Source organism: Camelina sativa, chromosome 14 (assembly GCF_000633955.1).
Source record: "Camelina sativa cultivar DH55 chromosome 14, Cs, whole genome shotgun sequence".
In the NCBI taxonomy this organism is placed as follows: Eukaryota; Viridiplantae; Streptophyta; class Magnoliopsida; order Brassicales; family Brassicaceae; genus Camelina; species Camelina sativa.
The window spans coordinates 22792134-22803305 of record NC_025698.1 but is presented as its reverse complement, the minus strand read 5'-3'; the positions used below and the strand labels follow the sequence as shown (position 1 = coordinate 22803305).

The following is an 11172-nucleotide window of genomic DNA, read 5'->3' as shown; positions in this document are numbered from 1 at the left end:
CAGGTTCCTTGTCCATCTCCAACACCACAAAATCAGTGTGAACCCTTTCCTTCCCTATCTTGACTGGGACATTCTCCAACCTTCCAATTATCTCCTTGTTTGACCCATCAGCTAAACATATATGAAGGTTGGTGGACTTGAAATCAGTTCTCCCAAGCTTTTGTGCTATGGAGTATGGCATCACACTTGTTGAAGCTCCCAAATCACAAAGGCATTGGTTGTAGTGAAGATAGCTAAGTGTGCAAGGCAGATAGAATGGACCTGGATCCTTAAGCTTGATTGGAATGATAACTCCTCCAAGGTCCTCAAGATCCTTCTCATCTTGAGCTTCAGCCTTCTTCTTTGACAAATCAAGCAAAAAGTCTTTGTAGAGAGGATATGGATCATACTGTTCCAAGGCAGGTCCTCTCTCTTCTTCTTGGTAAGCAATGGTGATCTCTTGTATGGCCAACACTTCCTCAACCACAGCTTCTTCCTTTAAAACCCTCTCTTCTTCTTGTTGCTTAGCCATCATCTCCTTTCTCTCAATGATTTCCCTAAGCTCCTTAATCTTTTGTGCTTTGAAACGTCCTGGGAATGGAAGAGGTGGCTTGTAAGCAGGAGGAGTGTACTTAGCAGGCTTGACAGCTTCTGAGTCTGCAACTCGATCGACCACTCGAGCATGCACTCGATCGAGTGGCTGTTCGAGTACTTGGTCGAGTGCAATAACGGACTCCAGTTGCTTTGCACAAACGTCACTTGGGGCTTCAGTAACTAATGAATTCCCCCAAACTTGGACTTCACTGTCCTCAGTGACTTCCTCATCAGAGATATGAATGGCTTTTGCAGTGAACTCCCTTGGATTTTGAACAGCTTTTCCAGGGAGTTGGTTGGGTTTAGGAGCTGAAGTAGAGGCAATGTTACTCTCCATATACTTCATTCTGGAGTTGAGGCCATCAAACTTCATGTTCAGATCATTGTACTGTGATGTGAGCCTTTGATTCAACTCAGCAAACTGCTTGGCTTCCTCAATCTTGCCTTGTGTTTGCCCAATCAACAACTGTTGCATCATTGCTCTTAAGTCTTGTTCCTGGCCTTGGTTAGTCTGAAACCCTGGTGGGGGACACAATTGGGGCTGGAACACTTGGTGTTGTTGCTTGGGGATGTAGTTTTGTTGCTGTTGAGGTTGAGGAGGTGGATAGACCTGGTCTTGAGGGTTGGCCACATTGGTGCTCCTATAAGAGAGATTGTTGTTCTTGAAACCTCCTTGGTTGTAGCCTTTGAATCCTCCCTGGTTCTGCATGTAGCACAACTCAGCAAATTCAGGCTCCCCCTCTTGAACTGGAGCTTCCTCTTCACCAATGAAGTGAATGGACTTGGATTGGCTGAGGAGGATCTTGTCAAGCTTCTCATTGACCATCTTCAAATCCTTCTTATACTTGTCCTCTTGATCAGTTGAGGAGCTCCTTATGGTCCTATCATAGTCCTCATTATAATTGCCATCAGATTGAGCAAGATTCTCAACTAATTCCCATCCTTCTTCCACATTCTTGTTGAGGAAGTTGCCATTAGAGGCTGTGTCAAGAAGCATTCTTATCTTGGGAAGCACTCCTCTATACAAGGTGCTTAGAAGTGACTCATTGCTGAAGCCATGGTGAGGACACTGAGTTTGGAATCCTTTAAACCTCTCCCAAGCTTCACAAAAGCTCTCATTATTCCTTTGAGCAAACCCAGAAATCTCATTCCTCAGCCTAGCAGTCCTTGCATTGGAGAAGAACTTGGCCAGAAAAGCTTCCTTGCATGCATCCCATGTGGTGATAGCTCCAGTAGGTAGAGTCTTCTCCCAAAGGTGAGCTTTGTCTCCAAGAGAAAATGGGAAGAGCCTTAATTTGAATCCATCTTCACTCACTCCATTGATCTTTGTGAGTCCACATATTCTGTCAAACTCATCAAGGTGATCTAGTGGATCCTCCATTGGCAACCCATGAAACTTGTTTGCTTGTATCATTGAGATCAATCCACTCTTGATCTCAAAGTTATTGTTTGCTACTGAAGGTGGCACAATTCCAGCCCTTTGGTTGTGGGTATTGGGTGCATCTCCTGCACCAATGTGCCTTGGTCTTTGCTCATGGATAGCTTGTTGCTCCATGATGTCTTGACCTTGTTGTTGTTGAACTACTCTTCCTTGCTTATGTCTCAAACCCTTTTGTAGCCTGTGGATGTTGTCAATAGGCTGTTGAAGACTATCTTTGCCTTTTGACCTTGTGTGCATCAACAAACTCTACTACAGACTCGAACAGGTACACGGTCGAGCGCAGGCTCGAGTGGGTGGTCGAGTCGACTGGGAAGTAATGGCTAATTTGGTCCGGCTTCTGGCTCGATCAAGTGCTCGATCACAGCTCGGTCGAGTGGTGGTCGAGTAGGTGGTCGAGTGGGTACCTGAAACACAAAACAGCCAAGCAAAGGAAGATTCGAGTTCAGTAACTTCACAAGTGTTTAAAACGAACTTAATCTTAGACTAATAATGATCCTAAATGTCACAAAACACACTCAAATGGGCAACGGCGCCAAATTGAAACTGACTTTCTTTGTGGTGTATGAATGAATGATGTATGGAATGATGATGTATGGAATGAATAGAAGTCAGGGTGTTTCAATTCCCCTTATGCAGTTGCAGTATAAGAGGTGTCAATCCTATCTGAGTGATTGTGAACAATTAAGATGTGCATATGAGTCTAAGTCAAGCCAATTGTAAAGATTGTTTGTCACTAACAATCCTAAAATGAGATATGAAATGCAGAAAGTAAAAACAACTAGAACAAGATACTAAATGCAAACAGAACAGACAAATTAAAGCTATAATGAAACTAGAACAGAGATAGACACTATGCTAATGAACTAATGCAAGACAAGTAATGAACAGGAAACTACGTGAATGCAATGGAAATGAAACAGGAATGAAACAAGACAATCACAAATCAAAAACACAAGTTCTGGGGATGAACTCGAGCAGCACTCGACCGAGTGTAGGTCGAGTACGTGGTCGAGCTAGACTTAAACGTGAAAACAGAGCAACACAAGAAAAACAGAGCAATGCTAAAACTAATCAAACAACAAGCAAGCAATGATATTTAGACTAAGATTTCAATAAACAAAGAAGGCCTTGAGGAGGGATTCATGGGCTGAGCTAATCATTGTGGTTATCTAACTTGGTCAACAAATCTCAAGCAAACATTGAGCTGATCTCTAGACATACTATTCTAAGACATGTTTAATCCACTCTCATGGCAAGAAACAATCAAACCTATGCATTTCTAGACTTGTTCTCACAAAGAAAAGAATCTACACAAGCAGGCATTAAGCAATACATCTCAAACCAAACAAGACTTCTAATCTCTTAGCAAGCCTAATGGTAAGCTCTAGATCTAGCCTTATCTATGCTCCTTAGACATTGGTGTGATGCTAAGATGCTTGAAATCAAACCCTACCTTCTCAGATATAGGATCAGCATTAAGATCATCTAGCCTAGAAGAGATCTACAACAATCAAGCTTGACCAAATCAAACAAACCACAAGATCAACCCAGCCTAACCCATCCTCAAGGTCCTAAACAAACTACTCACAAGAACACATGGTGAAATATGTCAAAAACCCAGAAAATAATGAAACTTGCATCATTAGAAAGATGAAACAGAGATCTACAATATTGATGAAGGAATAAAACTCGAAATCTTAATACTTTGAAAGTTATGAAACAAACAAAATATAAGAATCTAGTCTTTCTCTCTCAAACAAGTACAAAATCTAAAAAAAAAAAAAAGTGCAAAAGGAATAATATCTAAAAAAGGTAAAAACTAGGTTTTAGACTCTCTAAAAAGCTGGATTCTTTTGTGGCTGCAGGTACAAGGGCCTTATATAGGAGGTGAGGTGGAAGCCCTAAAAATACAAAAAGTCAAAGCAGTCAACGGCTCGGTCAACTCGACCAGTGCTCGGTCGAGTGGCTGGTCGAGCTGGCTTCTCTCGTGCATTCTCCACTCGGTCGAGTCCTTCTCAGCACACGGTCGAGTGGTGGTCGAGTGGTGCGGTCGAGTTGGACTCCGGACCTTGATTCTACAGCCTTAACTCTCTTGTTTTCTCCTCAGGATTGCTTCACTTCTCCTCAGCATTGCTTCCATGCTCCTTAAGCTCCAAAATCACCTGTTTATGCATGAAAAGATGCAAATGCAATGCAACTATACTCTAATGCATGATTAGTCCTAAAGCTACACAATAATGGCCTAAATGGATAGCAAAAGATGCAAAAGTTGTGAATAAACTAAGGGAAAACAAGGTAAAATATATGAACATCACTAGACTTGAATTCAGTATGCCCAAGCTTCTGTGCTATAGAGTAAGGCATCACACTGATAGATGCTCCCAAGTCACACAAGCATTTGTTGAAGTATAGATAGCTGAAGGAACAAGGCAGATTAAATGGACCAGGATCTTCAAGTTTTGTTGGGATGATAGCTTCCTTAATCTCTTCAAGATCCCTTTTGTCCTGATTCTGAGTTTTCTCCCTTGATATCTCAAGTAGCATGCCTTGGTAGAGAGGATATGGGGTATATTGTTCCAAAGCAGGTCCTCTCTCTTCTTCTTCTATGAGAAAGCCATCACTTCCTTCTTTTCAATGACTTCCTTTTGTTGTAAAGCCATCACTTCCTTCTTTTCAATTATTTCCCTAAGTTCTTTCAGCTTTTGTGCCTTGAAACGTCCTGGGAATGGCAAAGGTGGTTTGTAGGCAGGAGGAATGTATCTAGCAGGCTTGACAGCTTCTGGGGCAACAACTCGATCGGTCACTCGATCAGGTACTCGATCGTGTGTGTGTGGTCGAGCACCTGGTCGAGTGCTTTGCCGACTTCAGTTTGCTGTGTAAAATCTTTACTTTGGGCTTCAATAAGTGACAAACCCTCCCCAGCTTGAACTTCACTTTCCTCAGTGACAGCTTTCTCATAGAGATGAATGGCTTTAGCAGTAAATTCCCTTGGGTTTTGAATAGATTTGCCAGGAAGTTGATTAGGCTTTGGTGCTAAAGTAGAAGCAATGTTGCTCTCCATGTACTTCACTCTAGAGTTCAGACTTTCAAACTTGATGTTGAGATCATTATACTGAGAAGTGATCTTGTGGTTCAGCTCAGCAAACTGCTTTGCATCCTCAATTTTCCCATTTGCGTGCCCAATCAACAATTGTGCATCATAGTTCTCAAATCTGGTTCTTGGCCTTGTGAGGTCTGAAACCCTGGAGGGGGACACAATTGAGGCTGGAACCCTTGATGTTGTTGTTTGGGTGCATAGTTGTTTTTCTGCTGGGGTTGTTGAGGTGGATAGACTTGATCTTGAGGATTTGCTACATTGGTGCTTCTATAGAAGAGGTTGTTGTTCTTGAATTGATTGTAGCCCTTGAACCCTCCTTGATTCTGCATATAGCAAATCTCAGCAAATTCTCTCTCCCCATCTTGAGCTGGAACCTCTTCTTTACCAAGAAAGTGAATATTCTTTTGTTGGCTGAGTAGAATCTTGTCCAACTTCTCATGAACAACCTTCAAGTCCTTCTTATACTTTTCATCTTGATCATTGGAAACAAACCTTAATGTTCTATCATAGTCTTCATTATAGTTCCCATCAGATTGTGCTAGGTTCTCTACTAGCTCCCATCCTACTTCTACATTCTTGTTGAGGAAATTTCCATTGGAGGCTGTGTCCAAAAGCATTCTGATCTTTGGTAAGACTCCTCTATATAGGGTGCTGAGTAGAGATTCATTGCTAAACCCATGATGTGGACATTGTGTTTGGAAGCCTTTGAACCTTTCCCATGCTTCACAAAAAGTCTCATTATTCTTTTGTACAAAACTTGATATCTCATTCCTCAATCTAGCAGTCCTTGCATTGGAGAAAAACTTAGCTAAGAAGGCCTTCTTGCAGCCATCCAAGGTTGTGATAGCTCCTGTTGGTAAGGTCTTCTCCAAAAAGTGTGCTTTGTCTCCAAGTGAAAAAGGGAACAGTCTTAGCTTGAAACTGTCTTCACTTACACCATTGATCTTGGTTAGACTACAGAGCCTATCAAATTCATCAAGGTGGTCAAGAGGATCTTCCATTGGTAGACCATGGAATTTATTTGCTTGAATCATAGAGATTAGCCCACTTTTGATTTCATAATTATTGTTGACAACTGTAGGAGGCACAATACCAGCTCTTTGTGTGTGAGTGTTTGGGGCATCTCCTGCACCAATGTGCCTTGGCCTTTGCTCTTGATTGTTTGGTTGCTTCATTAGCAATTGATTCTCTTGTTCTTGGGTGATTCTTGTTCTCTGCCGTCTTAGGTCTCTTGGTAGGCGGTTGATGTGATCAAGGTACCTCTGAAGATTCTGATTTCCCTTGGATCTTGTTTGCATCAACTGACTCGATCACTGACTCGAACCAACACTCGGTCGAGCACTGGCTCGAGTTGATGGTCGAACTGACTGAGATGAGAAGACTAATTGAATCCGGGTTGTGACTCGATCAGGTACTCGATCGTGCAGACGGTCGAGTGGTAGCTCGAGTTGTATGTCGAGTAGGTACCTGAGATTCAAAACAACCAAGCAGATGAAGAATTCGAATCAGTAGTGTTCAAAGGAGCAATAGAAATTAATCTTAGACTTGTATAAATCCTAAATGTCACAAACAAACACTGAAACAGGCAACGACGCCAAATTGAAATTGGTCTTTAGTGTGGTGATGGATGATGATAGAGATGATGAATGATGGATGCAAGGTGTCTCAATTACCCTTATGTAGTTGTAGCATAAAGGATGTCAAACCATAATGAGTGTGATGCAAGCAATCAGGATGTGAATACTTATCTAAGTCAAGCCAAATATGATGAATGATTTTTACTAACAACCTAATGATTATTATGAAATGCAGAATGTAAAGCTACTAAGACAGGATACTAAATGCAAAGTAAACAATAAAACAAAGCAGTAATGATACTAAACAGAAACAGAAATTATACTAATGCAAGTCAAGTAATGAAACAGTAAACAGAAATGAAATGGATGCAACAGATATGAAACTAGAATTAAACACGAAATGAAACAGGAATGATGCAGAACATAAACAAGAACTCTGGGATGAGCTCAAGCAAGCACTCGATCGGATGTGCGATCGATTTGGTAGTCGAGTTGACAAGCGAATGAACAAAAACAGGGTAAATATTGAAAACAGAGCAAACAAAAAGCAATTAACAATACTCAAACAAGGAAATCAATAGACAAAGAAAGGTCCTAAGGATGGATTCATGAGCTGGACTCAACCTATGGTTATCTAAATTGGTCAACAAACCTCAATCAACAATGAGCTATCTCTAGACAATGATCTTCTAATACATGTTAATCCATTCTCAAGACAATAACAATCAAGCCAAGAGACTTCTTAGACCTAGTTCTCACTAGTTATTACATATCAAGGCAGGCATTAAACAAACAGATCATCAATGTCAAAAATCATAGTAAACATCTAATCTCTTAGCATGGTTCATGATAATCTCTAGTATTAGCCTTATGTAACAACTTAGACATTGGTGTGATGCTAAGAAGCTTAAGGTCTACCCTTACCCTCTCAGTATAAGAATATCATAGAGTGTATCTAACCCGAAGAGATATTAAGCAATCAATCTTGACCAATCAAAACAACCATAACCCTTATCCATCCTTATCCATCCTCAAGATCCTAAACCACTACTCACAATCACAAAACATGATGAACAAAGTCATAAACCCATAAATCAATGAAACTTGCATTATTAGAAAGATGAGATGAAGATCTACAATATTGAAGAAGAAATCAAACTCAAATTCTTAATACTTAGAAAGTTATGGAACCAACAAGTATCAAAAATTTCTTAAAAATATGCAAAAGCGGCTAGAGAATCTAAAACAAAAGAAAGCAAAAAAAGTAGATAATACCCAAAAGGGGTAAATACTAGGTTTACAGATTTTATCTAAAAGTGGCTCTCTTGGTGGCTGTAGGGTACAAGCCTTTATATAGGAGAGAGGGGGAAACCCTAAAAGTAGGTAAAAGACAAAATGGAGGGTCGTCGGTCAACTCAACCAGGTGCTCAGTCGAGTGCTTGGTCGAGTGACCTTTTCTTCTGCTTCTTCCAGCCGGTCGAGTCCTTCTCCGCACATGGTCGAGTGTCTGGTCGAGTGGGCAGTCGAGTGGACTTCCGAGCTTGGTTTCTTCTGCTCTAACTCCTTGATCTTCTTCACTTTGATAGCTAAAATCCTTCTCAACATCCTTCCATGCTCCTTAGGATCCAAATTCACCTGTTTATGCAAGAAACTATGCAAATGCAATGCAATTCTACTCAAATGCATAAACAGTCCTAAAGCTACTCAATAATGGCTAAATGTGCTTATAAATTATGCAAAAGATGTGAATATACTAAGGTAAAACATGGTGAAATATATGAACATCACCGACCCGCGTACCGAGTGAACCATGAGGAGGATAGGAGCTAGAACGCCAAGTATCCGATCTCATGAGGCAGGGATACGTGCGAGAGAGCCTAAGTCCGTGTGCAGTGCCGGTCCTGTTGGTTCCAAAGAAGGATGGAACGTGGCGCATGTGTGTAGATTGTCGAGCAGTAAATAACATCACCATCAACTACCGACATCCCATTCCACGCCTGGACGACATGCTTGATGAACTTAGCGGTTCCACCATCTTCTCCAAGATAGACCTTAAAAGTGGCTATCATCAAGTGAGGATGAAAGAGGGAGATGAGTGGAAAACCGCATTCAAAACCAAGCAAGGTTTGTACGAATGGTTGGTAATGCCATTCAGTTTCGCTAATGCTCCCTCCACCTTTATGAGATTGATGAACCATGTTCTTAGAGCTTTCATTAATAAGTTTGTGGTGGTATACTTTGATGATATTCTTGTTTATAGTAAAACCCTTGAAGAACATTTAGATCAGTTTTCTTTGGTCTTGAAAACTCTTAGGGAGAACAAGTTATATGCTAATTTGAAGAAGTGTGTGTTTAGAGCTACTGAACTCGTTTTCCTAGGCTTTGTTGTGAGTGCGCAGGGGCTTAAAGTGGATAATGAAAAGATCAAGGCCATTGAAGAGTGGCCAACCCCGACCAACATCAGTCAAGTCCGAAGCTTCCACGGCCTAGCCAGCTTCTATAGGCCGTTCGTGCGAGAATTTAGTTCGGTAGCAGCCCCACTCACAGCCACCATTAAAAAGAATATCGAGTTCAAGTGGGGACCAGCTTAAGAGGCAGCGTTTCGCGACCTTAAGAGGCGGCTGACGCAAGCGCCACTATTGGCCCTTCCAGATTTCAGCAAGACCTTCGAAGTGGAGTGCGATGCGTCTGGAGTAGGCATCGGTGCCGTCCTGACGCAAGGAGGCAAGCCTATTGCGTATTTCAGTGAAAAGCTCAACGGACCGACGCTCAACTACCCGACCTACGAAAAGGAGTTGTACGCCTTAGTTCGCGCCATGGAGACTTGGCAACACTATCTTCTGGCCAAGGAATGCATCATTCACACCGATCACGAGACGTTGAAGCACTTGCGAGGGTAGACTAATCTTAAGAAGAGGCACGCTAAGTGGTTGGAGTTTATTGAAACTTTTTCTTACGTTATCAAGGACGCTTACGCCAACGATCTCGAGTATGCAGAGTGTTACCGAGAGCACGTCAAAGGCAACTACACCAAGTTCTTTGTGCATGATGGGTTTCTGTTCAAAGGGAGGCGATTATGCATTCCAAGCGGATCTATAAGGGAGTTGCTGATGAGGGAGGCACACAGAGGTGGGCTTACGGGTCACTTTGGCGTGGCCAAGACAATGGCCGTTCTGAAGGAGCATTTCTATTGGCCTAAGATGAAGCGCATGGTGGAAAAGTTTTGTGGGAGGTGCATTCCGTGCAAGGCGTCCAAGTCAACTATGCGTCCCTATGGTCTCTACATGCCACTTCCGATCGCTTCAGGTCCATGGGTTGACTTATCAATGGATTTTGTTCTTGGCCTGACCCCATGCGACAAGAAGGACGTTATTTTCGTCATAGTGGACCGATTCTCCAAGATGGCCCACTTTGTTCCTTGCAACAAGACCAACGATGCCATGAATATCGCCGACCTGTTCTTCCGCGAGGTAGTGAGGCTACACGGCCTTCCCCGCACGATCGTGTCCGACCGAGAGCCCAATTTCCTTGGTCATTTCTGGAGAAATTTGTGGAGAAGGCTAGGCACGCGGCTTTTGTATTTTACGGCGTGTCATCCACAAACAGACGGCCAAACCGAGGTTGTTAACCGAACCCTTGGAGCATTGCTATGGACCACTGTAAGCGGAAACAGAAGAAAATGGGTTGAGTGCCTGCCCTTGGTGGAGTTCGCTTACAACCTATCCCCCGTACTACCAAGAGGTCGCCGTTTGAAGTCGCATATGGTTTTAAACCTCTCACTCCCATGGACGTGCTACCTTTACCGCCCGGCGAAGTAGTGAACCAGGACAGAGAAAGCAAGTCCGAGCTCGTAAAGAAGATTCACGCGGACGTAAATGCCAACATTGAGAGGCAGACCGAACACTACACGTGGACGGCCAACAAAGGTCGCAAGACCATGGTTTACAAAGAGGGCAACTTGGTGTGGTTACATTTATGTCCAGAACGGTTTCCATCGAAGAGGAAAAACAAGCTGAGTTCGCGCGGAGACGGACCATTCCGAGTGATCGAGAAGATCAACGACAACGCCTACCACCTCGAACTGCCTGGTGAGTACTTAACATCGACATCGTTCAACGTGTCTGACTTGGCCCCGTTTGATGCAGGTACCGAGGAAGATGTTTTGAGGGCAAAACCTTTTCAAGAGGGAGGGAATGATGGAACCTGGGACGAAGGCTAGGACCAGGACATGTACCAATACGGAACTGGACAGGAAGACGCGGATGCAGCCGCAACCGGATCGAGACGGCCATCGACCCATGCACCAAATTTGATGCCCGGAGCAACCACAAGGAGCCGAACAGCATATAGGGCCGCCAAAAAGAAGTGTCTCATCTTTGTCCAAGCGTTCGTCCGAGAACAAGAGGAGTTCGAGCATGGAGCCATTCAAGCCGCCGAACAGCCGACCGAGGTTCCTTTCTCGGTCTTTACCATTACACAAGGGT

General features: G+C 43.0%; 1 pseudogene; it reads right to left on the bottom strand.

Moving 5' to 3' along the window:
* Nucleotides 1-11172, bottom strand: part of LOC109128715 — a 52841-nt pseudogene that overhangs the window by 40492 nt on the left and 1177 nt on the right.